Source organism: Drosophila melanogaster, chromosome 2L (genome assembly GCF_000001215.4).
Source record: "Drosophila melanogaster chromosome 2L".
Lineage (NCBI taxonomy): Eukaryota > Metazoa > Arthropoda > Insecta > Diptera > Drosophilidae > Drosophila > Drosophila melanogaster.
The window spans coordinates 13,085,705-13,091,579 of record NT_033779.5 but is presented as its reverse complement, the minus strand read 5'-3'; the positions used below and the strand labels follow the sequence as shown (position 1 = coordinate 13,091,579).

Sequence of the window (5,875 nt, the reverse complement as noted above, 5' to 3'; positions counted from 1 at the left end):
CCATCTCTTTCGCACTCTTGCACTGCGGTCAAATGGGCGTTGCTGAGCAACAAAAAATAAAATATAAAAAAGCACTGCGAAATTTCCGCACAACAACAGCAGCAAAAAGTTATTGCTAAACTAAAACAGAAACACAGTGGTGGCTAATAAGCAGCACACATGCTGTGGCAGGTTTTTCTAATTTCGCTAAGCATGCAAGCACTTTTTAAGTTTATTTATTAGATTCCTTAGAATTCAAAAACAATTCTTCATTTTTACAGAATTTTGTATCTGAAAATTTAAAATTTCGCTTGAAAATTCGAAAATACTTCCAAACTTGAATGTAATTATTATTTAAATTTAAAACTAAATGTTTAAAAAACCAAAAAGGGTGGAAAACTTAACTGGCAGAAAAATATGACAATGTAGCCGAATATCCCTTAGCGAGTGGCCACTGTACGGGCAGTCGGCAAAGCAGCGACTATGGAAAAAGCGCGGAGCTTTTCTGAATCTGAAATGCAATGGAGAATCCGAATCCGCCTCAGCTTATCTCGCAGCCCTCGCTGCATCTGCAACCTCCAACCCCCCAACCACCGAACCCCAACCCCTCGCACTCTCCTAATGAAGATGATAATGAAATGAGCTGGTGCCAAGTACAAACCCATAACCACAAGCCTTTTGCTTTACCAGCTTCCATCCCCTGGCTGCCACCCTGCGAATTCACAATCTGCAATCCGCTCATTTTACAAATTGCTTAGCAGCCGCCGCTGCAGAATGCAACTTTGGGATAGCTTTTGAGGTCAACTTGAAATACCCTAACAAATAATTAACAAGCACGAGCTTCTAATAGTGCGATTAATATTCAATTGGCTTTAATGTTTGATTAGCCATTGGATGGAAAGGCAGGTGTTGGTCATGTTTGCCGGCCAAGTTTATAAACGAGAAAATAGTTTTTTTTTTGTGTTTGTTCAAACACAAACGATAAAAGCTAGATTTATGCATTTTTTAATTAAGTAAATGCTATGAACGCAAATATTTTTTATGATTTTACTTTGCTTAAGTGAACATAAACCGTGTTTTAAGTCGTGATAAATGCTGTAATGCTACAATACAATTTAATATTTTTTTCTGAAATTCTTCACTGTTTTCTTATCAAAACTTTTGATTATCAATGGTTAAAAGGGTCATTCCAATTCGTCGTCGATGCTGAGGCAAAGTTCTCAGTGGTTTCTTTAGAAATATGTAGTTGCAAGTATTTTTTGTTTATTTATTTCTTTATTTTTAACCGCGCTGCGGCTGATGCCATTGTTGCCGTTCCATCCGCCTGTCGATTTGTTTCGCTCGTTTCGGTTCTAAGTTTGCGTGTTGCATTTTGTAATTTTTGTTGTTTAGCTTGTTGTTGTTGTTGTCGTATTTTTTTTTTTTTTTTAGCTTAGTTGTTGCCGGTTATTCCAGGGTGATTTTGCATTTTGTTGTTGTTTCGGATGCCTCCAATCCCAGCAGCGTTTCAAGGTCTTTGCACTATTTGTTTTTGCCAAGTTTCGCACACATCCCATCTATACTATATGGAATATATGGCCGGGGTGTTAGTTTTCTGCCCGATCTCTCGGTTGTATTCTATACTGTTCAGTTCAGTTCTATTCTATTCGGTTGTATTCAGTTCTGTGATGGGGAAGAGCGAGAAGTTTCGCCTTGTGGAAATTTCTTCGCTGGCCCGCTCGTGTTGCAGTTTTTGCTCTTTTCCACTTGACTGACAATTTGATTGGCAGTTTGCTTTTGCATTTGCCATTGTAGTTGTTGCATTTGGTGTTGGTGCTGGAAGCAGCTCTCTATTCTATCGTCTCCCTCCGGCAATTATATTTAATTTTATTATTGAAGATTGCAGCAAGATTTTCGCCCCCAAGGTCAGACGTGTAAATCTTCTGCTGCTGCTGTGGTCACGTAAGCAAAACTTTTTTTTAAGCTCCCCAACCCCGCAATGTCGCGCCTTTTTTTTAATGGCTGGCTGCTTTTGTCGAGTTGCTGGAGCAATTTCAGTATTTTTCTGTTCGTTCGGCATTTCCTATTAGAAATTCTTGGCATTAATGCAGCTGACCGGTTGTAGTTATTTGTTATTGATGCTGCCGAAGTTGTTTTCGCTATCGCCAATTTCCTTTGTACTTATGCCAGCCGGAAGATCGTTAGCGTGGAAGTAGCAAGGTTGAAGCTGGAAGTGGATTACATTGCGTATGCGCAATATCGATGATTCGATTACGCATCCGCAGCGATGGCACTGGCAATTCGATCGGGGAGAGTTGGCTTGGGCAAGCTCAATGAGTATGTGATCCCAATGTGTAAAGCGCAAGGAAAACCACAACGACAAGGATAATCCATAAGGAATCCAAATAAACCAAACCAAATAAACAAGAGATTATAGCTTTTTCTAACTATTGATTTGTAAAAAAAATTCATCTATTTAGAAATATGTTATTCATGTATAATTTAAAACTTAAGTTGCTTGCAGCCTATCTCTTCAACTCTACTGCAAATCGACTGTCCGCCGAGACCTCGAAGAACTAGACGTCCATAATCATTCGAATCGATTACGAGTCCACTATGTACTCAGCACTCAAGTAACTAATTGCACTGCATGGCCATAAAAAGAGATGGAGGGAAATGTCGAGAGGAACGGAATTCTTAACTAGCCATAATTGTTATATTTTTCAAGCATATTGCAGTCATATGCGTGTCGTTAGCTGCCCGATTCTGCAGCAGCAGCAGAAACATCATCATCATCGATGTCGGTCTGCTAGCAACTTGCCTGTGCAATATCATCGGAATACAAAGCTCAAGGTTACGCATACGCCATGTGCGCCGGGCCAAGCGATGCGATTCCAAACGATGCGAGCGCAATGTCTAAGCAAATAGACGACAAACGAGCGCGGCAATGCAAACACGGACACTTGTGCGGTCCGTAGATAGAATTTTAAACACTCTGGTCTTGGTATACTACTACATGGTGGATTTCTAGGGGTTTCCATCGGGTTATCGGGGGCTGTGCCAGATGCCTTTTAGTGCATACATAGTGTCAAAAGTGTCATGAAGCCATGGCTAAGTCATCGATCGGAAGTTTTCGCTCAAAATATGTCATTCCTGCCAGGCACATGCTGCAAAATCATTTTATTAAAAGCTCCAAAAGTTTCACATTGAAGTCTTCATAAACTTAAATATTAGTTTTGTTAGCAACCGTATAGTTTTCAAATTTAAAGTTTCTAAAATATAAAGTATTTCGCTGCACATCATAGAATGATTGTTTCAACTCTTAGTAAGGGTTTTCTTTCATTTTCCTACCCTATTTCCCAGAATTTTTCCCCTCAGCTCGTTTCGTTTAACCAAAGCAACGCTAATTGCTCCGCTGAAGCGTAAAACATTTTCACAAGAACTAATAAATGCAACTGCAAAAGTTGAGTACAGGCAGCGGAGGCAAACCGAAACGATGCAGACCACCCTCATGGCAGCCATAAAGGAAACTCAACTAACAACTGTCTTTGCCAGATGCTGTCTCTGAGGCATCCTCGTCCTCATCTCTTGTCATCGTTGGTGGCCCGAAGGTTGCCTTAAATGCCCTTGTTTATACCCTTCCTTGGGTGTTCTTTATCTCACAAGGATATAGTTGAGGCAAACAACTGACCACCTTTAAATGTAATGCAACAGATTGACGGTTATATTTAGTTTATATCAAATTTAAATTGTAATTCAAACAGAGTATATGCACATTTAATTTTTTTAAATAACTTAAACCAAAATAAAGTTTACTCAAACCAAATTTACTTTCGACTACCTTCACATTTTTGCGATCTTTGGCGACTTTGTGCCCTGACTGCTCCTTTCAGCTGTCTTCAACTTGTGGCTCCTGCTCATCCACTTTGTGACCTGTCAAGTTTTTTCGCTGCAGGCATATGCAGTCGTCACACCCACGATCACATGTACAGAATAAATAAAACTAAAAGTAGAAACATGCCACGTGCCTGCAAAGACATTAAACATTTTTTCCATCACATATGAAAAGGAGGTTCGGGAGGAAGGAAAGGATTCCTCCTCTCGTTAATTGCAGGCCCAAAAAAGTTGGAATTTTTAAATAGCCCTATGGCCAAAGTGGGAATTTGCTTACAATCAAAGCACCCAAGCGTTCGCAGCAATCAATCAGATGTAGTGGGGGGGGGACTCGGGCCAGGGAATCCTCCATCCTTCTCGTTACTGCCCGAGAATTTCAAATTGTTATGCAAATTTTCAGCGGCTACTGTGTCGGATGTCTTTGGGGTGGCCAATTGCACGGAGAGAGTGTGGCGAGAACAAAAGCGCCAGGCAAACGCCATAACTCAAGTGGCCGCAGCGATTTCATGCCTGATTTCAATTATCAATACGCGCCATCGACAGCGGACGACAGGCAACCGGCAACTGGCGACCGGCATCCAGAGCCAAATCAATTCAGAACGGGCCAGGAACCCAATGAAGCCACAAAGCCCGAGGAGCCGACACGTCCAACAATCGAACAATGGGCACAAATCATTTCATATGCCAAACGTGTGGTCGATGATTGGACGGCTGCAGCAGCTTCACAAACAAGAATAAAGAGTGGTTAACTTTAAGTCTGGGCGACGATTTAAATACCCTTGCACACCTTAAAAGTGAACAAAGAAACCCATCCTGAAATGTCTGAAAGAGGGGAAATATAAGCTACACATTGTATATAAATTTGTTTGCACCCAAATTAAAAGTTTAATAAAAATTCAGCATAATTTAGGTGCTTTTCACTTCTTTTCATTTGCATAGTAGCGAACATATAGGGTATACCAACTACAATAAGCCACTTCATCATTGAATGTACACTCCGAATTCATGTCTTCGTATTGCCATATTTTATTTTAGATCAGACTTTGTCACATTTTTGGCCAGCAATTTGTTTGCCGCTGCCGTTCTGAGGCGGCGATTTGTTTTGTCAACTGTCAGTGCTGATGAATTTAATAAATTTAAAGCGCAGACAAGCATTGATCATTGTGATCATCATCGTCGATAACATCATCATCATCATCAACGCCAGTGACTTCAGCATGTTGTACATGACACAAAAGCTGCAGTTCATCGATGGCTTTTGAATATAAAAATCACCCAAAAACGATTTTGTGAATCCATTTTTGGGGCGTCCGAGCCATCCGTTGAAGTGTGGGCGTGGCTGATGGCGGATGCAGAATGCATTGAATTTTAAATCGATACGCAAACGATTGAAATCAAATGGCTTCCACAAATTTGGTCGATTGTGCCAACAACAATGGGGCAGACGAAATAAAATAAATACTGTGACAATTGAAATTGTTTGGCCATGTCATGCAGATAAATAATGTGACAAGTTCTGTTTTGGTTAAATGAAATAATTAAATATTTATCATCTGAGCTTATCGAGACCATTAATCATACGGCGGTCTCATCAGGTATTGAATACCAAGAAATGGCAAACAAAGCGGTTGGAGACTTGGTAGGAATAAATCAAAGTTAACATAAAGAGATATTTGTTTTAGATGAAATAATAAAAGAAATCAATTACTTTCCATTTCTATGAATGTGATTTCAGAGTTATGACAAATTAAATGCGCAGGGTTTCGTTTTATTTCTTTGATTATTTCTCCCTCATTTATTTTACAACAAACTTTCTGTTTAGCCACATACTATATACATACATAAATTTCCTAAGAACCGAATCGACCCCATTGAAAACATCTTTCATCGAGAGTCCATAAATAATTCCATTGGCAGCACAAAAGAGCTTATCGATAAGCCCGATTCAAAAGCTTTAATGCCCATCAAAATGCATTTTCGCTGCTCAAATGATTTGTTCGGGCAAAGAGGACCCTTCTCCAAG

General features: G+C 40.0%; 1 long non-coding RNA gene across 1 annotated transcript; it reads right to left on the bottom strand.

Annotated features, from left to right (window-relative positions):
- Nucleotides 1–1,020: 1,020 nt before the first annotated feature.
- Nucleotides 1,021–1,777, bottom strand: lncRNA:CR44197 (long non-coding RNA:CR44197). Its single transcript, NR_073767.1, has one exon. It is a non-coding gene; the product is annotated as a long non-coding RNA:CR44197 (long non-coding RNA).
- Nucleotides 1,778–5,875: the final 4,098 nt, after the last annotated feature.